The sequence below is a fragment of the Equus quagga genome, chromosome 20 (genome assembly GCF_021613505.1).
Source record: "Equus quagga isolate Etosha38 chromosome 20, UCLA_HA_Equagga_1.0, whole genome shotgun sequence".
Classification (NCBI taxonomy): Eukaryota; Metazoa; Chordata; class Mammalia; order Perissodactyla; family Equidae; genus Equus; species Equus quagga.
The window spans coordinates 16,285,377-16,312,461 of record NC_060286.1 but is presented as its reverse complement, the minus strand read 5'-3'; the positions used below and the strand labels follow the sequence as shown (position 1 = coordinate 16,312,461).

At 39.1% G+C, this 27,085-nt stretch overlaps 1 protein-coding gene across 3 annotated transcripts in view; it reads right to left on the bottom strand.

Moving 5' to 3' along the window:
- SIPA1L1 (signal induced proliferation associated 1 like 1) overlaps window positions 1–27,085 on the bottom strand; it is a 358,565-nt gene that overhangs the window by 173,458 nt on the left and 158,022 nt on the right. For all 3 annotated transcript variants that reach the window (XM_046647145.1, XM_046647143.1, XM_046647144.1), the window contains one exon: window positions 22,205–22,266. The gene's annotated coding sequence lies outside the window, so the exon portion shown is untranslated. The remainder of the gene's footprint in view (window positions 1–22,204; window positions 22,267–27,085) is intronic.

The window sequence follows — 27,085 nt, the reverse complement described above, 5'->3', positions numbered from 1 at the left end:
GACCACCAGAGGGGAGACGCCCATCCCTTCTTCCATTCTTTCGAAGCACTTTCCATGCTCTACGGCGAGCTCTAATGGGGCAGAGACCAGGCCTCATGACCCTGGAGAGCCTCAGACACCAGCACGGTCAGTCATACAGCACCTGCTCAATAAATATTTGATTTCAGAATAAAGGAATCAGAAGGAGAGAAGTCACTAAAAGGGAAGGAGCTGTTTTCCCAGAGGTAGGAGAACCAAGAAGACGAGGGGAAAAAAAGTCACTCCTTGAGAAATGAGGCAGAAGACAAAGAAAACAATGAGGGCAATGCAGGAATGTCACAAGCAAAGGAAAGGCCAGGAAGACGAAGATCGAAGATCGGGAATTGTGTCTTGGAAATCAGGAGATCACAGAATTACGGGGCTTTTGGAGCAGAAGCCACAACGTAAAAAAAATCAGGTATAAACTTAATAGAGAAACACTGAATACTTCTTTCCTAAGATTAGGAATAAGGCAAGGATTCCATTCTCACCACTTCTGGTTAGGCTTACACTGAAAGTTCCAGCCAGTTCAGGAAGGCCTGGAAAAGCAATTTTAAAAAGTATAAAGACAGGAAAAAGAAGAAGTAAACTGTCATTATTCACAAACATTGCTCTAAAGTCTGTATGTCAATAACCCTAAAACACAAGTACACAATGTTAGAACCAGTGAGTGAATTTAGGAGTTTTGCAGGTCAATATACACACAGCAATTGTATGACTCTATACTAGCAAGTGAACAAGTGGAAATTAAATTTTAAAACATTACCATTTACAGGAGCATTAAAAAATCTAATATATCTAATTAAAGACACGAACAACTTCTATATTGAAAAGTACAAAATGCTGCTGAGAGAAATTAAGTAGAGAAGTTTGCAGATGAGAAGACTCAGTACGATCAAAACGTCTATTCTCCACAACTCGAAAATAGGTTCGATGAAATTCCAGTCAAAATCTAGCAGGCATTTATGAAAAAAAAAGGTAAGTTGATCCTAAAATTTGTATGAAAATGCAAAAGATCCATCATGATCAAAATAGGAAAAACAGGAACCAAGCTGCAGGACTTAATTATCTGATTTCAACACTTACTGTAAAGCTACTTTATGAAGGGGTTGAGAACAGGCCTCCCCAAGATGTGCCACTTTGGCATGTAGAATGTTTTGTGTTAAAGGTAATCAAGACCCTGCGAGCTCAAGAGAGACTTTTACCTCTCCCATAAAGAATTTAAATCGGGGGGCTTGCCCATAATCACAGTTGCTACCAGAAATACATTTTTATGACCTATCTGTATGGCAAGGCAAACCTCTAATTTATTGAACATCTGCTCTTCTTATCATTGTGTGACTTACCTCCTCCCCTCTAAAGCCTCAGGCCCTATCCCATTCCTTAGCTCAAGATGGCAAATATACCTGATCTTATCTTTTTTATCTTGGAACCTCTTATGTATGTGCAGTCTCTGACCCTCTCATGTATGTGAGGTTCCCATATGAACAGAATCAACTCTGATTTTCTCCTATTAATCTGTCTCATGCAAATTTAATTCTTAGGCCAGCCAGAAGAACCCAGAAGCACAGAGGAAAATTTCTATCTCCTCACCGTGGGCGTAGTCACCAGGTAAACTTTTCAGGCTGACCTCTGAGACTGCTGCAGCTGACATCATGGGACATCTGACAAACACCAGCGGAAGGCAAGAGTTCTTGCCCTGTCCGTCTCCCGGCTCTCCGCCTGCTACAGGGTCTACAGGAAGCGAGGATGCTAAGAGTCTTTTTTTCTCTTTTCTAATTTAGATTAGCAGGGGAAAATATTTGTAAAATTAGATTCTTGGGCACAAAGCAATTCTGCTAAAGATACGGAATGAGTACTCTTGTTTTTTTATTACCTCATCTCTTCCAGAGATGGTCATTATTTTGTTTTGTTTCCAGCAGCTAGAGGATGCACATGCATCTGGCAGGCAGCCAAGCAGGCTTAGGGAATCTGAAAAAAAATTGGGTGAACTTTTGGCTCGGCAAGTTACTCTATTCTGTTAAAAATGAAGGAGGAAGGGAGGGAGACACGGGATTCACTGTGTTTTGGAATGGCTGTTTAAAAACAGGGCCCCCCATAATTACTGCCTTTACTTTCTTAGGCTAACTCTGGAGCAAACTTTTTGGATTTTTGGAGGCCTGCATCATTTGCATTCTCCTTTGGGGACGCCTCTTGTGTCCATGGTTAAGCCATAAAAAGGCTTATTGATTTGAATCACTATTAAAATCCTACTCATCAATGGCCAGACAATGGATCCTTTGAACCGGAAAAAATTTGTAGACAGTTCTCATATTGGTATAATGCCAGCCATTAAGACTCCCTTAATAAGATGGAAGCACAGAAATTAGAACAAAAATCAAAGTTCACTCAGACCTCTTCCTATTTGCTTTCAGACACTGCAGATATTATAGAAATCAGGACATTGGAAGTACAATTGTCTGGTACTTAAGAAGAAAAGGAAAAAATATATATAACAGCCAGACTTAGGGACTCCCTTACAAGACAAAAGAATAGAAAATTAGACTTAAAAATCCAATGTGAAACCCTGTTCTGAAAATCTGGCCCCATCTGCCTATTTTAACTTCCTTTTTTTTCCTGCAAGATTTACAGAAAGTTCTCCAGCCTAATCTCTGAGAGCACACAGGTTACTCATGGAAGTACTGAAAGCCAGAAAGTGAATTTAGCAGGAGCACCCCGGACAGGCAGTACGGCTCACTTTGCTGGCCTCTGTCATCAGGCTCTGCCAGCTGCAGGCCTTTCTATGCAATATCTTCACTGGATGTATCCTAGATGACCACACGAGGAATTTGTGTCCTTGGGACAACAGCAGATCTTTTGAATTAGAAAACCTTTTACCTCCACTTTCAGAAGATCCTACCAAATGCAGAAAAAAACTAGAAAGACCAGTGGCCATTCTGTAGTGTCCAGTCAGAGAGGAGAACAAAATTTCATGTCTTTGCCTTTCCAAATTCAGACTCACTGGTTACTCACCCTTTCTGTCCCAGAGATAGCCATTGCCTTCTTGCTACTCTTATTTTGTGTCCCAAAGGCTTGGCTTGGCTTTCTGCCTGCCTGGGACATACAGGCTGTCGGTTCTTTCTTTTGGCTATCCTTGGGAGTGACTCTTGATCTTGGGAAGGTAGTAACCTTTGAGGGTGCCTCTTGGGTCCATGGAGTTGTTTAATACAACCAGAAATATTCACTCTGTTTGTCCCCGCTGAAAACTGGCAAGATATTTAGAACGATTTTTCTTTTTCTAAGATTGGCTCTGAGCTAACATCTGTTGCCAATATTTTTTTTTTTACTTCTACTCCCCAAAGCCCCCCAGTACATAGTTGTATATTCTAGTCGTAGGTCCTTCTAGTTGTGCCATGTGGGATGCCACCTCAGCATGTCTTGATGAGTGATGCTAGGTCCGCGCCCAGAATCCAAACTGGCGAAACCCTGGACCACCGAAGCCGAGTGCATGAACTTAACCACTCGGCCACGGGGCTGGCCCCTAGAAGGATTTTGTTTAGTAGCTCTATGGTCAAAAATTGGCCAAATTGGAAGCTGATATTCAGAGTCTGACAGGATTTTTTTTATAGGCCTTCTTCCCTAAGTTAAAATAAAACTATGTGCCGAGGAAAAGAAGCAAATAGGGATGACATTGTTAACAGGAAGATCAATCAATAATGTCATTTAAGTTACAATCCAGGTTCTGAGGAACTGAGAGCAACTGTGTTCATCCTACAAACCTTTGGAAAACTGGAAATGCAGCTCTAGAGGCAGTTCAGATTCCAACTATTTCCTTTCATTAACCCCCCCGCCCACCACCACCCCATTTATCTCAAAACGCTTGTAACCTCTCTGGGAACTCTCATCTAAACTATCCCCAATTCCTAAGACTGAAGGAAAAAAAGAGGCAAATGGCTATAGAAGCCCCCTGTCCAAAATCTAGCATCTTAAGTGTCTTCTCCTCAAATATCAGTAGGAAAAAAAAGCTTTAGCCATCTAAGCCATTAATTTATTCTATCTGCCAGAAACACAATTTGGATCCAACTATTCTTTCATAACTAGTAAGCTTTGTTTAACTGTACCTGATCATGGCAATAATTTTAAAACAATAGCTATGGGGTTTCTATGCATTTGTGTATATATATGTGTGTGTTTCAAACGTGGGATCTTTTTCTACCTCTGAATGGTATTATCAAAATTAATTTCTAGAGAACTCTATTAATTGGCTTAAAAACAAACAAATGCTGTAATAAATTGAGTATACTCTCAAAAATATAATAGAAGCTGACCCAAATGTTTTTCAAGTTAATATGATATAAAATAATCTTTGGTAAATAAAAGCTTGTTGAAGTTTGTTGGTTTAATTAAAATAGGCAGGTCTTCAGAGTTATCAGCATTGGATATAACGTAGACATGCAATTTTTATTCTACCTGGGTTATTAGTCAAATAAGCTCATGTTATCTCTGCTACTAAATTTGTCAGCAAAAAAAGCCACAACAATAATAACTTAAGATGACAGCTAACTGCTTTTACGTCTTATGAAATTTTCATGAATAATCTACGTATGACTTAACCACAAACGAATTAACTAGATGTTAACGTAATAAGAATCTTTAGGTGCAGTAATTATATTGTACAGTATGTGTACTTAAAAATAGCTTCCAAAATCTTTTTGGTAACTTGAAACTTTAGAGTTTTGCTAAGTTAAGTAAAATCATGAAAATTCATTGAATGTCTAGTTCATTTCCAAATAAGATAAAATACTGAAACATTAATTGCTAAACAAGTCTAAGTTTACCTACTTTTGACCTCTTACGACAAAGAAACTAAAAGATAAATTTGAGTCTGTTAGTAAACATGTCGTGCTTTATTTAAAGATTGTACTATGAAGAAGCACGTATGTAGAAACTATGAAAGGAATCAAATTTGCTGGTCTAAAGAATGCTGGTATGGCAGACAGTTGCTTACTTCTTAGTTTTTAATGGAAATTAAGGTTTCTGAAGGTTAAAAGTTCTAACTAATGTACATAATCAAAACTAGTAAAATAATAAGGGAAACATTTTAGTATAAAATGAGTATCTTCAACAACAAAAAAAAACCTTACCTGTGTGGTTAAGTTAGCTAAAACTAAATTGTTCTTTTAAGAATTTATGAAAACAAGCTTTTGGGGCCGGCCCAGTGGCACAGCGGTTAAGTTCACAGGTTCTGCTTCTCAGCTGCCTGGGGTTTGCCAGTTCGGATCCCAGGTGTGGACATGGCACCACTTGGCAAACACCATGCTGTGGCAGGCAGCCCACGTATAAAGTAGAGGAAGATGGGCATGGACGTTAGCTCAGGACCAGTCTTCCTCAGCAAAAAGAGGAGGATTGGCAGTAGTTAGCTGAGGGCTAATCTTCCTCAAAAAAAAATAAATAAATAAATAAAAATAAGCTTTAGGGGCCAGCCCCGTGGCCGAGTGGTTAAGTTTGCATGCTCTGCTTCAGCAGCCCACGTTTTCACCAGTTTAGGTCCTGGGCTCAGACATGGCACCGCTCATCAGGCCATGCTGAGGCGGCATCCCACATGCCACAACTAGAAGGACCTACAACTAAATAATATGCAACTATGTACCGGGGGGATGTGGAGAGAAAAAGAAGAAGAAAAGAAAAAGAAGATTGGCAATAGATGTTAGCTCAGGTGCCAATCTTAAAAAAAAAAAGCTTTAATATCAATAATGTATTTATATAAAACTGGAACAATTTTCTTTTCATCTCTTAAAAAAATAAAGTATTCTTGGAATATTGGTCTGCTCCTGATAAGAGATTATAAAAGGTTTTTCCTTATCTTTTTGTGTTTTATCAGAACTATTTCTTGTGCTTTATGTTAAAAGTTGAATCTCTTCTATTAAAGGAGCTAAGGTTTTATGGCTACATAACCTTCTACATTTGTCTTTGAAATCTTTTTGTCCCTTTGTTTAATTTATTAAGTAATAAGTTCCATAACGATCTGTGATCCCATTTAACTGTTTTAAAACCTCTTTGATATTTTTGATGAACTTCCCAAAATCAAATTCTAAATGAAGTCTTTTTTGACCTCTAGCTACCTTTGGGATTTTTCAGAGGATCCCTGAAACACCTCAAAAGATTTATTCTCTCTCCTTAGAAAAGTGGATAAACCAATCAGGCTTATTTGACATGTTAAATTACATGGGAAGCATTGTCTAATAACAAATAACACTAAGCCTTCTTTTATGTTGCCATCTGTGTATATTATAAGAGTTCCAGAAATTCTGTGAAATTTCTGGAAGTCTAGTATGTCCTGGTATAAAATGTTATCTGTCATCAAAATTGAGGCTCACACTAAAAAAGACTGAACCTAAAATCAGGAGAGCATCTTAGATGACTTTCATGTAAAATCAGCAACAGCAGAATCTATAAAGGCTACGATACATGTGGATAAAGTCCATTCTGCTTTAGTGCAAAAAAAACAAAAAGAAAAATGACCCCTTATTGCCAGACTTTTGCCATCCTGATATCCTTGTAACATGACAACAATCTGCTCCTGAATCAGAGAAATTAAGGTGGGTAAACATGGCTATAAATTAAACAAACACTCTGGGCTATGGCAAATCCAAGATGGCCACTTGGTTCTTCCCAGCTCCTTGGCAAACATCATTTTTCAGTTTTTACATTCTTTCACTCACAATATGAAAAACTATTTCCATCCCCAAAGGTCTCAGAACTCCTCCCTCTGGTCCTTTGAGCATCTGCAGCTGGACTTCATTCAACTGCCACTTACTATGTGTTATCAATACCTTCTTGTTATTGTATGTATGTTTTCCAGATGGGTGAAGGCTTCCCTTGCCGCAAAGCTGATGCCCTCACAATGGCAAAGAAAACCGTTAGAAAATGTGTTTCTCCCTTGGGATATACCTTCCACAATCTCCAGTGATCAAGATACCCACTTCACTGGGCAAATCATATGAGCCTTAACAAAAAACCTGCAAACTTCTTGGTATTATCATGGTTCCTATCACCCTCAACATCAGACAAAGTCAAGAAACTAACAGAAAAACTGGATTCAAGCAGAACGAGGATTAATTACAAAGGACCAAATGAACTGCAAAATATGCTCATAATTTTTATGACTTTTTGTCTGAAATATTACTGTTTTTTTAATCCTTTGTTTTCCAGATATAATGAAATTATTTTCCTCTTAATCTAAATATGATGACAGCAATTGGTAAATTATACTTTTGTAAGCAGAATTAAAACATTTACCTTTTTCTCCCTATCTGATCTCTTCAGAATTCAGAAATTTAGTAAGTATTCTTCTTTTCATTGCTATATAGTTATTTGCATATGTTCAATAAGAATCTGTTCTCCTTATAGCAGGACACAATTGGAAACTGGTTATATTACTAAGGCTTGGAATGTCATATTTAAGAGAGAATGTACATAGACTCAGCTATGACCAGACAGCTTTAAGGAACCAAGATTGACTTTATGGAGCCAATAAAGCCCCTTGGAAATACTGGCCTGGTACCTAGCTTATAGGTTTCCCATCAGCCTTACCAGGTGAGTAAGGAAAGTCATTTCTTTGCAGGTGCAGGACCTCAGGATATTTTGGGAACCTTGAGAAGAGAGGAAGTCATCCAAATCTATAGATATCATGGTAAGTCTGATGGCAAGTCCTTGGCTTGGCTTCCCGGCTTGGAGAGGCTTTTAAAAGTTCCATCTGGAGATTACTTATGAAAAGTTCCAGCAATGCAGATTTAAAAGAGCCTATATGATCAATCACTATTATTGCTTCACTTATGAAAATAATAGTCCAAGTTTCTTGAAACTAGACTTATTTTAGAAACAAATTACCCTTACTGTGATTATCTTTGATAAAAATGGAGGTGATTTTAGAGAGAAAAATTAGGTTTCAAAAGAAACTATAATACGCCTTTGTGGATATTAGATATTAGTGCTATTCACTGTCTGTTAAGGTTTTGTTTATTACCTATAAACTGGACTGGGTCCAGAATTCTTCCAGGTTCCTCCAATATCAGGCTACAACCCTCCAAAATGACGTATCCAATCTTCTCCCAACTTTTGACTTGGCATCATTGAGAACTAAAACTGCCCTTTTTCTTGAAGCCCTGCAAACTGAAGCTGAACAACTCGATATGGATTTCAGATAAATCATCACAATGGTTTATGTATGGACAATTTTTATGCCAATTGCTGTATGGAACACTTGGAAAGATCATCAGAGACATTTAAACTGCAAACAAGAAAAATCTGTCAGACGGCCACTGCCTGCCCTCACTCCATCTGAAAATGCCTGACAGATATCTAGAAATCTCTTTGACTGGCTGCCATAGAACTCAGAAATTTGGATTATAGTCTGCTTCAGTCATTAACCATTGTTTTTCTTTTGTTTCCTAGAAATGCCTCTTATTAAATACCTGATTGCTTGCACCATTTGGGAGCCCACCTGCATCACTGCCTCCTGAAGCTGGACAGCTATTACTTAATTGGACTGACCTATTCTCTAAACTGAGAGTCTGGTTCACTGAGATGGGGGGAACAATAAGGGATAAAGGAACAATCTATCAACTCAACTCCTGAAATTCGAAACTTCTCATGAAGCTTCAAAGGCAGGACTGAAAGGGTTCAGAACAGGCCTCCCCAAGATATACCACTTTGGCATGTGGAATATTTTGAGCTAAAGGCGATCAAGACCCTGCGGACTTAAGAGAAACTTTTATCTCTCCCTTAAAGAATTTAAATTGGGGGCCTTGCCCATAAGAAGTATTATTAACAGAAACTAACTTTTATTATCTATCTGTATGGCAGGATAAACCTCTAATTACTGAACATCTGCTCTTCTTATCATCCTGTGAATTATCTTCCTCCTCCCTAAGCCTCAGGCCCCCATCCCATTCACTAGCCAAGATGGCATGTATATCTCGTTTTACCTTTTTTGTCTTGCAACCTTTCATGTATGTGGGGGTCTCTGACCCTCTTATGTACGTAGGGTTCCCATCCATACGCAATTAAATTTGATTTTCTCCTATTAATCCATCTCATGTCAATTTAATTCTTAAACCAGCCAGAAGAACCTAGAAGGGTAGAGGAAAATTTCTTCCTCTCCCACAATACAGTACTCAAGACAGTGTATAATTGGCATAAGAACAGACAAACAGACCAGTGGAATGGAAAGAGTCCAGGAATAGACTCACACATATATGGTCAATTGAGTTTCAACCAAGGCACCAACTCAATTCAATAGGAAGTCTTCTTAATCAATGATATTAGATATACATATGAGGAAAAAAAAAAACCCTCAACAGTTACCTTATTTCATATACAAAAAAATTAAAGATAGGTTATCAACCTAAATGTAAAAGATAAAACCCTAAAGCATCTTTAAGTAAATATAGGAAAATATTTTCCCAACATTTGATAAGCAAGGATTTCTTAGATAACACACAGTAAAGCAGTAACCATGAAAAATGATAAAATAGACTTAAAATTAAACTTTCTGCTCAAGAGACACCATTAAGAGTACATGTATTTATTACCAAAATATATAGTATATATTTTAATATACATTTAAAATCTTACAAATCGACAATAAAAAGATAATTCAATAATAATTTAGAAAAATAGCAAAGACTTGAAAAAGACACTCCGCAAAAACAGATATATGAATGGCCAATAAGCACATGAAAAGATGCCCAAAATCATTAGTCATCAGGAAAATGCAAATTAAAATCACAATGAGATACCTTTTCACATTCACCCTACCAGAATGGCTGAAATTTTTAAAAAGGAAGGAAAAAAAACTGACAATACCAAATGCTAGTAAGAACATGGAGCAACTAGAACTTCATAAATTGCTGGTGCAAGGATAAATGGCACAACCACTTTGGAAAACAGTTTGGAAGTTTCTTATATAGTAAAACATACATCTACTCTATGAGCCAACAACTCTTTTCCTATGCATTTACCCAAGAGAAATGAAAACACATGTCCACAAAATGACTTCACAAGAATGCTTATAGCAGCCTTATTCATAAAAGTCAATAACTAGAAACAACCCAAATCTTAAAAACACTTAAGATTTACTCATTTTATTGCATATAGATTATAGCTAACAAAATAAAACAAAACAATTTTAAGAAGAAAGAATAAAGGTATTAAAAAGTGATGGAGCAATCTTTCCCCTCCCCCACTGGAAACAGGAAAGAGAGCTTGAGAGAAACCTGAGGGGCATGGGGAGATTTGTGCTGGAAAGAGAAAGAGTGCTGAAGGATGTTTACAGGCAAAGAAAAAGCATGAAGAGATGAGGCGGAGGAGAGAATGGAATGACATGACTAGAGGATTGACATCTAGAGAAGGCGAGAGGACCACAGGACAGACAGGATAAAGAGGTGAACTGCGGAAAGGAGCAGGAGGTCATAAAGCATGGAGTGAAGAACAGACAACAGAGGAAATAAGGAGCTGGCATTTTGGGAAGTAGGTTCAGTCTCCCACAGGGTGGTTCCACGGGCTTGCCATGGAGCTGTCTTTGACTCCTTCCTCTCTCTTAACCCAAGAGTCAATCAATTACTACTGACCCTTGGGTGTTTTTCAATTCCTTTGTGCCACTCAACGGAAACTGCATTGAAAGGAGAATCTCAAGTTATGACTGTGTAACGGCTATAATACTTGCCCAACATAATGAGAGAATATCTGGCAAAAGACTAGAATCTTTCTTTTGAATGATGTATGCATTGTGTCAACATGGACTAACTTTTATAGAAAGTATGCAAAGGCCCGCCTGTTTCCTGCTCTTTAAATGACTTATTTTGCTAATTTTAACAAATAATTATGCATCTGGGCTGTTATTTACCTATCCTTAAACTAGAGATGTCACAGACTAATAAACATTAGAATCCTTAGATTAGCCAAACATTCTAAATATGGAACATGCTCTCTAGGTTAATTTCCTCACCCACAGGTGAAAAGTAACATTCAATAAATGGTCCAATAAAGGAGCTAATTCACCTCACAGGGCACAGAGACTAATACTCACTAGAGGTGGGATAAGAAACTGCCTTCCACGTAGCACAAGTCTGGTTGCTGTTAAAGCTACAACTTCGACTTTCTTTTCTCAATACATTTGAGCTCTCTTTTTGAAAACTACATGATTTTACCCTAATTACAAACAATTTAAAATGTCTAAATAACCGTTAAGTTTAAACATCATCTCTCTTTCGAAGGAGGAGAATTCTATCCTAACAAGAGTTGAAATGTTTTCATCAGGGTGAATCAAGTGTTGCCACTACTACTGTATCCCTCTTTTTCTTATTCAGCAAAGACATCACTTCCAAGATAACTGATAACTTCTTTGTTAGTAGCTAAATCCAAAATTCCTAAAAACAAAGTCTATGAATCAACTTTATCTCAGCCTTTAACAGAATTTGATTTCAACATATACTGGAAAGTAAACAAGAGACAACATGAGCTCAGAAACGTCCCTCTGATCACGCAGTCTTTACAACACACAGTAAGCACCCCATCGCTTCCCCTCAGCGGAACAAGCCACTGACAGAGAGCCATTAGCGTTCTGAAACAAGTTCAGGAGGCTTGTCAATGTAAACTATCGGCCAGCTACAAGGAACGTCAAATCTCCATGATACAGTAGTTTCAGAGCTTCCCTTTAGAGTCAGCACAGGTTTACGATGAAATGCAAGAAAGCATTTCTGATGAGGTGGCTGCTGCCAATGCAGAAGCAGTTTTAGGCCTGCTTCCAAATGTGACATGGCATCGTCTCATGGAACAAGGTGCCCGTTCAGATAATGTCTGCAGCAGGACCAGCATCTCTTCACCATAGGGGATTGGGGACTTCAAACAAACAGTTCTGCTTTCTAGTTACTCCAGGAGAGAGGGGATGGAAACATCTTTTTCTCCCTCTTAATTCTCCTTGCGAGTTATACTTGCTGTAGTCCAGGTCACAACTCTCGGGAGAACAGTGTCTCACGTCGATAAACACAAACTGAAAAGCCTGATGGCAAAGAGCTAAATCACACACAAAAAAGCAGTTGTTCTGTATAAAAGTCCCACAAAGGCTCCAAGTCCATCTGTCAGAGAAACAGTCCTCTCACTGAATAAGAAGAGAGATTAAGTCTCTCTGAAATAGTAATTACAAAAGCCAGTTATTTTTCGTACAGCCAGGAGCCTCAAGGTCATTGCCAATGGAAACTTACTGCCATAGATAAAGAGCAGCGATTCCTCTATTTGTAAATATCATGTAATACCAATAACTCATTTTAATGCAATATATGCTATATTTGTTTAATGTGCAAATCATTTTCTTTTGCAAAAGGTCCAAGCAGGTAAAAGCTGGACTAAGCAAGAAACAGCTATTCCCTGGAAACAAGATTGTCAAAAGCAGCCGGTTCTCGGATGGAGGTCATGAACTAAACAGACAATGTTTATAGTCAGTCACTCAAGCAGAGAATAATAGTAATGACAATACCCTCTCCCATTTACAATGCTTTAAAGTTTACCAGAGAGCATTTTTGTACTCATTATCTCGTTTGGGAAAATGGGCCAAGTCCACACAGGACTACAGGGAGCATTGCAGCACCAAACAGAGCCTTCTGAAGGTCACAGGAGAAACAATGTGGTCCTCTGCCCCTGGAGGAAAAACACTAACAAAATCAAAGTAACTGCCTCTTCACTTGTGCTGAAAAACATTTGAGAAACAGTAACCAAGACGCTATCTTGTAGACCCACACATTCTCCCAGATTCGAAGGCAACACGCCATGCCTGCAGGTAGTGCTGGGCCAGATTCAACAAACACAACCAAAAAGAGCGGGTCTGGAAAAGAAAGAAAGGAAGACGGTAACTACTTAGGAAATCAGACTTTTCTTTTCTCTCTCCTCTCTCTCTTTCTTTCTTTCATTTTTTGGTGTTTTTCAAGCATTGAAACTTATAACAATGGGCCTACTTTGCCTTTCTGTATCCAGAAATACCAGAAAACTCCAAAAAGCTCCATGATTCTGCCTCTGTTTTATAACACTAGGAAGAAAGTGCCCTTGACAAGGTAGTTTAGAGACTTGATAGATAATAGGGACAGAGAGATCTGAGGCAGCAACTGGAGAAGGGAGAAGAGAAATCCTCCAGCATTCAGACCCCTTCTATCAAACACACCAGATTAACCGCCTTCCTTGCCAAGGATGATATCCCTCCGTACCAGTGAAAGGATTCCCCAAGGCAGTGATTCCAACCAGGGGTTTCACACCACCTCTACGAGACTCCAAGAATCTCAAAGAATACAACAAAATTTCAGAACAAAATTTTAATTCAACTCATTTGTGGAGGGCTGATGTACCACAAAAAGTGAACGTAAGAATGGTGAGAAACGGCATCTCTGGGAACTAGACAATAGTGCACATTCTTATTTTGAAACTTAAAGAGAAAATAACTTCTCACACTTCTCATTCTTCCAAAGAAAATGAGAGATCCTAGAGTATAATAGTAAGGAAGAGGATTCAATTTTTCTTAAAAAAAAAAACAAGTTCCACTTATTTCATAGCTTCCTCACAGAATTAATAAGGAGGAATTCGTCTGGTAGGAATTAGAATGGCTATTTGAAGGGGCTAACAGCCTATTTTTTTCCTGCAGTTAAGTCAGCAAATCAGTCAGACTTTCTATTAACTGAGCATCTACTATGAGGAAAACACTGACAAGTTAGCTATTGCTCAAAATCTGTCCTCAGACCTTGGTCAGAAAATGATAGCTACCTGGTGCCATTCACGTCAACAGAAAAAGTTAAAAGAGCAATGGTAGAGTTAGCAACTTCTCTTTGGTGTTTGACTTTTTTAGACTACAAGTTCTTCACTTGAACTCTTTTCTCTAATATTCTTCCCAGATTGGTGGTCCATCACTTCATTCTTTACTTGAACTTGGTTTTATTCCCAGCCTCCACTTAGAACAGAACAAAGTCAAACCTACCTATCAACCTCTCTCTCTCTTTCTCTCTCTCTCTCATAAAAAAAGAAGAAAATGGAGATGGAGAAGGAAAAAGATAGCCCGCTTTGAAAAGGAATGAGAATGAGGATTGGGAGACCAACTGAAAACGATTTATCCAAATTCTTTTGAAAAAGAGATCACACTGGAATCTTATCTAAAACAAAAAACCTCTCAAGCTGCCTTGTGTCAGAGAAGTAAACCAAGAATCAGTAACCCACTGACAGTGTGTAACTTGTTAAGAGTCCAAGAAGCAAATAAACAAATAGGGAGGGTTCTTCATTTATGGCATTAACACTGGGGCTGAGAACAGTTAACTGAAATAAATCTGATGCGTGCCATGCAAGAAAACCAACTGACACACAATTCCAACATGTGGATAAAAAGACAACAGGCGGCCGGCCAGGTGGCGTAGTGGTTAAGTTCACGCGCTCCTGGTCGGTGGCCCAGGGTTCACAGGTTTGGATCCCAGGGGCGTGGACCTAGTGCCACTCGTCAAGCCACACTGTGGTGACATCCCACATTAAAATAGGGGAAGACTGGCACAGATGTTAACTCAAGGCCAATCTTCCTCACACACACACACAAAAAACAGACAACAGTTCAGAACCACCGAACATGATCACACAAAATTTCAATGCCCCACGATGTCATTCATAAGTAAAACAGGTAGGAAAGATAAGATTACGATTTATTAATGACAGTATTTTGAAAACAAATTAAAATTTGCTTTCTTTAATGATTTAGATACTAAGATCTCAATTTGATGCTTAAAACTAGAAACACATTATGACACAAATGTACCAAAGTTTGAGTGTTTTCTAACAATACAAACTTATAAAATAATCTAAAACTTGGCAATATTTGCCTAATAAAATTCAAATCAGTGTCTCAAAGGAAGGGACTGCAATCGCAAAAGTGAACTCCAGCAAGTGCTGCTGTATGACCGAAGGATCTCCAAAGACAGTGTGAGGTACTTACTAACATTAACAGCTGCTGAAACACATTCTTTTAAAAATCCTCATTTTCTTCCAGGGGTGGAGTTTCCCAAAGAATTCCAGGCTAAAATCTAAACGGACACAGCGCCAAAAGTGAGTGATACCACAAAGTGCAGACTTCCTTTAAAATGACTTTCACACTCTTTTCTCGGAAGAGAGGACAAAGGACAAAGCTCTCATCACTGCTCTGTTTACACCACAATGGCTTCAGGACAAGAAACTGTGGGGGTCATTACTGGCCAACTGGCTGAAGTGCCTGATTGCTCATGGAGAATGCCTCTGTTAAGGACAGGCACTTAAAAGAAGCCCACTGGCAGCTAAGAGGGCTGTGGCATACCAGGTTATTTTGAGCCTCGAGAAGGAGGCCAGCAAACAAATGCTCAGAAACCAACAAAACACCACAAAGGACAAATTCTTTCAGAATCAGGAAGACGTGTGTTGCTTACTTGAGTCTTTGTGGTGTGATGATATGAAAACCAGACAATAACCCAAGTCATTGTAAACTGAAGCACCAAGCGGGATAGAGATCTGCGTCAGTGCAGAATTCCAGTGAGGTTTGCAATGCGGCATTGTGAAGTTACCTGAGGCTGTTACAAGACAGGGGAGGGAGCAGAGAAAAGAGTCACACCAGATAGAAGGTGGCAGGGGACAGACAGACCGTAACGGAAAAAAAAATCCAGGAGGACTCTGACACTCAATTATCCCTGGGAAATGACCACATGCAGCCTCTGGTCACTGGACTCTCCTCTCTCATCTTTCTATCAGAGGAGCAGAGGGCATTTCTTTTAAAAGTGTATCATTCTTCTACTCTTTCTATATAGCAGTTTATTTCACAGGGCTCCTTCCCTTAAAAACTAAAACAGAAACACCTCATACCTACATAGAGAAACATGCCCTACACAAGAAAATCTCTCCCTAAAAATCATTGGGAACAAAAGTTTACAGCTTCTCCTTAAAGAGGCTCTCTCCTTATCCTATGATGAAATGGAGACGACCTGCGGAAATAAATACTAGCAGTTTAGATGATATTAACTCTAACACATACCATATATAAGTATTTAAGAGTTTCTGGGTGCCACCACCTTCAGTCAGTCCTTATTAATAATTGGCATGGGGTTTTTTCCATTTTTAATGGTGTGCTCTGAGAACATGTTATTAGCGAATGTCAATAACAGCTACTTTTGGATGGTAAGATTACAGATGGTTTTCATTTTCAACTTTACGTTTATCTGCCTTTTCTACATTTTCACAAGTATGTATTATTTTTATAAAATCTACTTTTAAAATTTGCTGGGGAACAAAGTGTTGTGAGATTTTCTTGATGTTTTGAACAAATACAACTGAATGGATCCCAAATGATCATCAAAATATAATTAAAAGATGAAAATATAGCAGCAATGAATACTGGCCCTTGGCCTCAATCTTTACAACCAACAAGCTATACTTGCAGAGTGGACTGACAGCCACTGCTATCTCCATCTTTAAATGAGGCCACTATGTAGTACTACAATGGGAGTATCACCAAATTTTAGGGATGGGGCCAAATATTCAGACAGAAATAGAGACAGCTGGCCTATCTTCACACACTGTTTAGCAGAGCTTTCCAGATTACAGAAGGAGCACCTAACCCTACAGACCAGATTAATTCTACTTAATTGGTTTGAGAAGAAAATTAAAAAAAAAAATAGAAAGAGGGTAGGAAGCTTTCAACAAGGATTAGCATTCAGTCCGAAAATTGAGATTTCATTTCCAGAAAGTTAAATAGCATCTGCTACTGAGGGGATGAGGTACACTTAAATATAAAACTCCTTTAGTATATATATTTTTTTTCCTGAGGAAGATTTGCCCTGAGCTAACATCTGTTGCCAAACTTCCTCTTTTTTTTTGCTTGAGGAAGATCAGTCCTGAGCTAACATCTGTGCCAATCTTCCTCTATTTTGTATGTGGGTTGCCAGCATAGCATGGATGACAAGTAGTGTAGGTCCACGCCTGGGATCTAAACCCGTGAACCCAGGCCGCCAAAGCAGAGCATGCTGAACTTAACCACCATGCCACGGGGCCGGCCCGTCCTTTAGATATTTATACGCTCATTAAGAACTCTGGAATTCTTGCCTGAGGTCTTACAATCACTGTACCCATTAACAATAGGTATCGACTGTCACGGAAGAAATAATTTACACAAAGAAATCTAAAAGCTATAAAGTGATGTTAAATTCCCAACAGAGTAAACCATTCACGCCCCTCTGTGTAGGTGTTGGCTAATGACCCAATTATTTACACAAAATGCAAATTAAGGGTAATATGGATGGGTGACTTTTATTTGGTACTAAAGCATGCTCTCTTGGCTCCTAATTGCAAAAAAAGATTAAGTGAAAGGTTAATTAGGTACTAAACAAGTCCTTATGACAAACAGGATCACAGTTCTCAGAGAACAGCACTCTTTATAAACACAGCCTAAATCGCTAACATGAAGGTCCTTGTGATTTATTTCAGGGAAAAGAGCTTAACTAACCATGTAATAAGGAATTTTATCAAGGGGATTCGTGGAAACACTTTACCAATCAGTTTCTCAGAAACTCACTCTACAGGCTTTCAACTTCACTCAGCAGATGTGCTAACAATAATTTATAACTTGAACACCTGATTTTCAACAACTCCAAAATGAATGTGACAATGTTTAACAAACAGCAATCCCCTAGATGGACACAGACAACCCCGCTCACGCGCATGCACGCACACCCACAGACACAGAACAGCAGCTACGTCTGCAAAACACAGAATGACATGGCGAGCTACGGCTTCCTCCACTTCCCGTCAAAAGACACATTCCTCTGAGATGCCCACTCACACCCATTCCAAAATGAAAATAAAGATTTATCCTCGTATTAAAAACTCAACTCATATCACAAGTTGGAAATCTGGTCTTTTTGCTATGGATTGGATAAATCTGCTCATCTCTTTAGAGCAGACACAGTAAGATGATTAAGTGCTGGGCAGGCCCTGAATGCACCATCAGAGAAAACCTAAAGAAAAACAATGAATTAAAAGGCTTACTTTCTGTCTAAGGAAAGTCTTCATTTTATCTTTATCCCTAAACGACTTGTAAATGTCCTCCACTTTCGAATGAATATGATTATTTTAAAGTTTTGATATAAAATAAATTGAAACAAAGTCAACTTATTATTTAGTGAAGACAAAAAAATGACTTTCACTGAATTCATTGCCAGGTACCTAGTGGGTCTCAATAAATCTGTTGACCCATCATTTTGAGAAAGGGAAGAAAAGGATATCAAAATTGCCTCCTAAATAGGAGAGAGATTGATGAGTGGGACAAGTTAGGAAGCAAAATGGAGCCAATGTAGGCTCCTGGGATTTCCCTCTAACCTCAGCTGTGCTGTGGGGGTTGAGCTGCAGCCCCAGGCAGCAAGCAGCCCCTGGAGGCCCCTTCCTGCAAGACGTGGTAGGAGGCGGAACTGGAGCTGGATGCAAGGCAACAGGTACCCCCCTCTTCACAAAGCAAAGCATCTAAAGCTCGGAGGAACGCTGTACAACAAACCCATGAAACCAGAACTGCTTACAAACGTCAAATATTCTACTCCTTTTCATTCCATCTAGGGAAGAAATTTGCTTCACAAGTGTATGTTTATCCTCTAGAATACTCTCAAACGCAAAGAAAAGTCTCCCTTTCTAATTCCCTCAATCAGGATAAAGAGCAGAAAACGTTTAGTGGCATTCCAGATAATTTGTGCCAATTTAGATGATTCATGGATTGCTTTCCCAGACTAAATGGTCTACGGACAGTGCTTTCAAGTCAACAAGGGTGCGGAGAGCAAGACCTAATTACAGCCCTGAGTCACTGTCTAGAAGTTCCCTCAGCCCGGTGGACCAGCCCCCACAAACGCACCATCTCATTTTGAGGTATAAGAACAAGCCAAGTCGACAGATCCCTTTACATAAAAAATAAACAAGACGATGTCATTCCACAAGAAACAAAAAGATCAGTTCACTGAATTGATTTTTCAAAGAAAAATTTCAATAGGCTTTTTCTGTTAAAAAAGCAACTATAACACTAAAGCTTTTAAAACAAGAAAATGGATATAAAATATATTACAGTATTGGGGCTGGCCCAGTGGCATAGTGGTTAAGTCTGAGTGCTCTGCTTCAGTGGCCCAGGATTCACAGGTTCAGACCTGTGCATGGACCTACCCACTGCTCATCAAACCATGCTGTGGCAGCATCCCATATACAAAATAGAGGAAGAGTGGCACAGATGTTAGCTCAGCAACAATCTTCCTCAAGAAAAAAGGAGAAGATTGGCAATGGATGTTAGCTCAGGGCCAATCTTTCTCACCAAAAAAAAAAAAAAAAAAATATATATATATATATATATACACACACACATATATATGTCAGGATTATCAGATTGATATATGTATCATATATATGAGATACATATATATATATCAGGATTATAGCTTAAATAACCTGCATTTCTTCTGTCTATATTTAGCCTGATGTACAAGATGGCACACCATCTCAACACTGGTCATCTCCCAAAGGGAGAGATTTATTAGCTCTTTTCAAAGGAACTTCATTGATTGGTGCTTCCATTTGGTGGCTATCATCTTCTAACATTGGCAACATTTTAAGATCCTGGGTCCACAATGGAGAAAAAAACGCTAAAGATAGTTACAGTTAAATAAAATTAAAAGAAGGATCCATTCTTTTAACAACAAAAAACGCATGCACAAAGCACAAAAACCTAAAATTCGACTTCAACAAAAGATGTAATTGTTTTCCTTCCTGGAACATGGATACAATATATATGAATTAAGGGGGGGGAATCTTTTGAGTTTACTCTTTTTTCACATGTTAAACATGTAAGCAAGATAATACCTTGAAAAAAAATAGAAATCCTCTTTTGATTGTCATAAATCTTTCTCTGACACTGTATCAGTAATTATGTTCCTAAATTGAACGGATTAATAATTTCGGAATGGCAACGACTATTCAGTTCCGTGCAGGCAACCTTCCAAACAAGAAGACAGGGTAACTGGAATCTTCTGATAGCAAAAGAATGAGTGTTTTGAATGTAGAAGTGAAATAACCTAAGATACATTTCAGACAAGAATGATACAAAATTACCTCCAAGGCTCATGTTGGGGCACAAAGGAGAATAACGATACAGCACTGATTTCCCGGCCTCCCAAGTGACTGAGGGGTCATGCTCCACAGTCTGTTCATAGGGGTGGACGCCCGTTCTGCAACTGCTGCCGCCAGGACAAGGAACAAGCCGACAAACTCACACATTTAGAAAGCTCGGAAGTAAACTTACTTTATAGGGGTGACGGCTAACTGTCAGAGCACAGAAAAATGCATGGATTTGCCTAAGTTTGCCAAAAGCATGCATTCTGGCCACAGGATGAGGAGAGCAACTTAAATGAAAGAAGCTACCCACACACTCTGAAAAGCTCCCTCATGGCACAGTGGGTCTAACACAGCCCTGCACAGGAGTGCCGAAGCGGGCGCAGAAAGTGAACTCAGCAGCAGACCAAGCACCCGGTCCCAGAAGACAAGATCAAAGGCTGTCGGCATGCTGATTAAACTCATCGACCATTTAAAGCCTAACACGTTTCATTACAGATCCCTGGGAGGCCTGGGAACAGATCTTTTGACAAGTGTTTGAGAACAAATTTATTGCCTCTTTCCGTGATCCTGAATTTATTCTAAATTCCTTTGTGATTTTAAACAACAAATACACATAAGTATCTACACTTAGGTGAAGTTGTAGAAGCATACAAAAATCATACTACACATTTGCGGTGAAAGTACCAAAAATGCAGGGTTAGAATAAAGACCAAAACCAGGACAGCGGTTCCTCGGGGGCGGACAGAGGGCACTGCTCTCAGGGACGAGGACCTGGGGTTTGACTGTTCCACAGAACTGGTAAACATGCCTTTCTCTAGCGTGCTGTGGGAGGGTACCTATGGATATTTGTTATATTATTCCTTATATAGTTTTCGTATTTGGAATATTCATATTAACTTCTGAAGAACAAAAGCAAACAAGGAATTACGGGCTTGGGCACATAGCCTATTCTAAGAAAACATGGAGAACAGGCCCACACTGCCAAAACACACCTGCACATGGGGTGTTTCCAGGCCAGGAGTCCAGGGCCCTTTTCAGCGTCCACAGCCCAAGTGGGTTGATTAAAAGGGAAAACCTTCCAGGGGAAAAGAGAATCCGCAAGCGATGTATTTTATTCCCCTGTTTTTGAACATTAAATCGCTACCTGTTAACTCTTAAGACTGAAGAGGCTGCCAGTCAACACCAACACACCCTGTCAGTTTTACGGTATTATTTTGCCTCACTTTGCAATTACTCTCACATTCCCCAGGGAGAAACTAATGGATTACTAAAAATAAAACGGAGATTCAGTGAATCACTTAGGATGTTTTGGCTCCCAACAAAAACTGGCTCAAACAAAAAGGGAATGTATTGGCTCAAAAGCTGGGACTTCTGGAGGAAAGAACAGGCTGCAGCACTGGTTTCTCTGTCCTCTGCCCTGGGTGGCTTCTTGCTCAGGCTGCAGCCACAGCAGACCTTACACCAGCACATAATGATGTCCAGAACAAGAGAAAGAGAGGCAAACTCTTCCTGTAGCTCTGTTTTAAATACGTAAGGACCTCTGCCAGAAGTTCCCGGCTAAAACAGGATTACTGGCCTGTTCCTGAAACCATCCCTCTGGCCAGGTAACACCCAACACTGGCTGATGGCTTGTCCATGATGAGTCAATCACGGACAAAGTAGGGATGGGACTGCCCCTAATCAGGGCCCATCTGGAGGCTGCAGTCAGTTCCTCAACTCGGTAAAATTGGGGATGGAGGGGATGCACGACACAGATCGAACCCTAATGTCCACTCTTCTGGTCTTTACAGGGAACAGACTGAGCAATACTATGTTTATCAGAAGATGAAATTAATCACTATCATGGTATATTTGTATATAAAGCTATTGACTCAAAAAGCAGATGACCAAACGAATTGATGCCTTGGAAAAAAGTAGATTTTAAAACTCTTTGTTTCTCTATTCCCACTGATCCAATGAGAAATTTAAAGACAGAAAGTCAACGTATTTTAAAGTAAGCAGGTCATAAGAAGCATGGTATAGTACTTACTATATTCTCGTGCCATTGCTATAGAAATTTAGCCAATAGCATCCACATGAACAATGTACAACCTGAAAAAAATAGTTAAAAATAAAACAGTTAAAAAATAGAAACAATGGCTACGTTCAAAAGAAATTTCACTAAAATAGTTACATAACAAAAGTTTTCCCCTTTTTTCTGAAAGAGACAAACCAGCCTTTTTAAAGTAAGCAGCTGTATTTAAATAAGAAATTAGAGAAAACATCTGTAGTATTAAAGTATCTCGATATTTTCAAGTTCAAATCATCTCCATCTATTGTAGATCTGACCACCACAAAAACAAAACCAACAACAAAATACATGTTAATCAAGTAATAATGCCCTGGACCGCTATTTATAAAACTGAAACAAAAACAGAATTATTTAGGGGACCTCAAAAGTCATGTAACCTATCCTCTACAATACACATCTACCTCACTCAACTCAACGCATCTTAAGTTAGATAAAACAGCTTCCATTTCTAAATTTCTCAACTCGGGGAGCTAAAGAAATAGTTCTCCGAAAAAATACACATATCGGATTCAAATATTTGACACTGCATCTTAATAAACTGAATATTCAGCATACCATGAATGCTAAAGAAACACGCCCACAGAACTGGTGACTCTAAGACCCCGGAATGGCTTTTAATACTCAAAAGTGAAAGATAAGAACTCTGTCTCTATTCAGACCCTACAACAAATAGCAAGATAGCAAATCACACTTTTAATTAAGAAGGACTTAAAAACACAAAAATCTATCGATGCTGTGGTATTCCTGGGGATGGTGTGCCTTGACAAGGCTAAGGATAGCTATTGTCCAAGTATCTACAAACACCATGTCTAATTTCATTTTCCACAGTGTATATGAGATTTACCCCTGTTGGCATTAGTTACGGTTTGCAGGGGAGGAAAAAACATTTCCTCTACCCTCTCAGGTTCATGAAATGAGGGCCTGCAAATTAAACTGACAAAGACAAATTAATAGGAGAAAAGGCATGTTTCTTTATTGATTGAAGATTTTTACATACATGGGGATGTCACAGAAAAGAAATGAAAGTCCAAAAAGGCAGCTAGACCCAGAGGCTTATATATCATTTCAACAAAGGGCAATAAATTGTGGAGAAGTGACTAGACAAAGGAAAAGGGAGTTTAGGCTCCTAAGGGCAATAAACTATAGAAAGATGACCAAGAAATGTATTGCAGATAAGGATTATTTAGTAAGATTTGTTATGAAGACTCAAGTTTCTCCAGTGGTAGGAATCGCTCTCCTCTTTCTAGTATGGGAGATAGGGCGCACCTTCACAAATGGAAATTTATGCCCTGCTTACAGGCAGAAAGGGGGAGGGCAAAGAGCTCTTCCTGCATCTGCAATGTCTCAATTTTCTTCAGCTCAAAATAATCCTTATGCCAAAGTGGCATATTTTGCAGTGGCATATCCTGATCCCTTTTGTTTCATAAAAACAAAAACACTATTAAAATAATAAAGGTGCAAGTCTCCCAATGGAAGAATATACTTGCAATATACATATATCTACCAAAGGACTCATTCAGAACATATGAAGAACTCCAACAAAACAATAAGAAAAAAAACAGGCCACCGAAACAGGATATCCAAATGGTCAATCAAGTATATGAAAAGGTGCTCAACCCCATTTATTATCATGGAAATACAAATTAAAACCACAATGAGATAAAATTACACACTGATCAAAATGGTAAAAACTGAAAAATCTGACAACACCAAGTCTTAGATGTGGAGCAATTCAGCTCTCATACACTGCTGGTGGGAGAATGAACTGAAAAACTGTTCACTAACATCTAATAAAGCAGAAGATAAACGTATGCTTTGGCCTAGCAATTCCACTCCTGGGGAAATGTCTACCAGGAACGCACACACATAGGCCCCAAAGACACATGCAATAATATTCAAAGAAGCACTAAGTGTATAGCCAAAACTCAGTACGAAATAAACTGTGAAATATTCATACAGTGGAATACTATACAGCAGGGGTCACTCAGCTTTTTCTGCAAAGGGCCAGATAGTAAATAATTTTGGCTTTGCAAGCCATATGGTCTCTGCGCCCTGTCGAAACTACTCAATTCTGCCTTTGGAATGCGAGAGCAGCCACAGACGATATGTAAATGAATGGGTGTGGCTGTGTTCCAATAAAAATTTATTTACGAAAACAGGCAGCCAGCCCACAGGCTCTAGTTTGCCTGCTATACAGTAATGAATATAAATGAAGCATAACTAATGCAACAACACAAACGAATCTCACAAATAGAATGTTGAGACAGAGAAGCCAGACATGTGAAAGAATACATTACCGTATGACTCCATTTTATAAAATTCAAAAATAGCTAAAACTATTAAGTCAAGACAGTAGTTACTGTTGACTGTGGGGGGGATAGAAGAGACCAGGAGTGGGTTAAAGGGGGAGGTTAATAATAGTGGATTCCTTGATTTGGGTGGTGGTTTCATGATTATGTTCAATTTGGGAAAATTCATCAAAGTGTTCCCTTATGATTCACTTTGTCTTCATATGTGTTACACTTGAATAAAAAAGTAAAATACTGGGGCCAGCCCGGTGGCACAGTGGTTACCTTCGCATGTTCTGCTTTGGTGGCCCGGGGTTCACCGGTTCAGATCCCGGGTGTGGACATGGCACCACTTGGCAAGCCATGCTGTGGTAGGTGTCCCACATATAAAGTAGAGGAAGATGGGCACAGATGTTAGCTCAGGGCCAGTCTTCCTCAGCAAAAAGAGGAGGATTGGCAGCAGTTAGCTCAGGGCCGATCTTCCTCAAAAAAAGAAACCAAAGTAAAATACTGTCATTTTTCTATAAATAAAGACTCCAGGCCAACAACAAAAGCATGTGCTTTCTCATAGCTCACTCTCCCTGGACACCAAAAACCCTGTCACAGCAGCAAGCCTTGTGTCCTCACAAAACACGGTCCCCTTAGTCAGTGTGATGTCTGCAGTGCAACCAAACCTCTGTTCTGAGTTCCAGGTAGGCTTTGGGAAATGAGCTGTGATTAGACAGAATGCACAGGAGTGGCAGGAGGAGAAAGCAAGACAAAGGGAGAGAGGAAAGTAACAGATGGTGGATGAAGAGGCCCCCACATTTTCACATAATCTGCTGAATAATCTATACAGAAGAGAAAGTAACGTAAGCAGCTTAGAAACATAATCTGGAAGGTCACTGAACTTGCCTTACAGACAAAAATAATGACATTTTAAAAGCTGACTAAGGATCTTAAAAGATTCTTGGAGGGATTTGTTTCCACTACAATTTTTTCCAATCTAACAGATTAAGTGAGCAGCAGTTTTAGTTTTTCCATCGAGGAAGTACACCTGACAGATAAAACAGTCTTGACTTTCTAGGCCAGCATATTTTAAGCAATTTCTGTACCTTGATTTCATCTTATCCCTCTGCACCGTGTCTAAAATTTAATTAGATACTGTAACTTCCCAGGGAGCACAGGAAGCCGTTAAATTACCAGAGTTGTGCTCAAATATATTAGGAGAGACAGACAATATGAAAATGCCAAGGACAACAAAACCATGGGCATCACATTATAAGGATTCACATTCTATTAGTATGGACTTATATCATGAGCGAAATAAAGACTGAAGGAGTAAAGAAAAAATAGTGAGATCCATTCACTATACTGCATTTACTGCATAATTGATATGTGCAAGAAATTGAACCAGATGCTGGAAATGCAAAGATAAAGTTCCTGTCTTTAAGGAGCTCACAGTTATAAAGAAGCTGACAAGTCTATGCATCAATAATTTAAATATCACAAAACATACACAACAGTCACAAGTGCTATGGAGCTATAAATTAACAAGAGAGAATTATTAAATGTACGAGGAGTGAAACACAAGTAAGGGAAGAGGAGGAGATGGAAATGAAGTCTTCATATAATAGGGAAGAGTTAAAATGGGTTTTGAAAGATAAAGATGGGCAAGGTAAGAGGAGGGAATAGAGCATCATTCTAGGCAGAGGGAGAGAATGTGCAAAGGCACAGAGGCATGAATAACCAGTCACGTCTGAGGAATAAGAAGAAATCTGAAGCAGCCAGAACATGGTGTAGAAGGACAAGCTAAAAGTGAGATGATGGAGGTACTTATCAATTACCCTAAGTTCGAAGTTTATCCTACAGGCACCATGAAGCCATTGGGGTGGGAACTGGGGTAACAAGAATGGAATACAAGGAATAGAGGGGGATTGACAGGTCTCCAAATTTATCGTTGTTTGCAGTTTTGACATTTAGAACCACGGTAATGTTTACATTTCACAAAATAAAAAAAGTAAATAATTAAAATCAACCAGTATGTGGGGGTAACTCAAAATGAAACACAATCAGTAACCAATGTGCTGCATTACAAATGTACATCACAACCACACTTAAGGGAGTGCAGAGGAAAAGGCCTAACCTAACCACTTTAGAAACCAGTGTCTTGACTAGATACTTTGAGGCTAGAGACACAACAAACAAACAAAGAGGAAAGGCCAGAATGAACGCTATCATGTTGAACTCAGCTCAGAGATATTATGGTTTTTAATCCATATTTCAATAGATGATAGATAGATATGGATGTAGATATGTGTATACGTATATGGATTTCCTGGCTCTGTCCTTTGAAAGAGCCTGGGGCAATGATATCCCAGTAACAATGAGCACATCTAGCACCCAGAGATTGGTTCCTAAACACCATCCTCTAATCAAAAGAACCAAAACTACTTAGAAAAGATGTCTGGCTGCAAAGCGGGAGTAGGGAAAGTACCAGATGAACCTGGAACGTCTTGGGGTGTGAGAAAGTAAGCGAGTGCTCAAAAAACCAGGAGGCTTATCCAAAGGA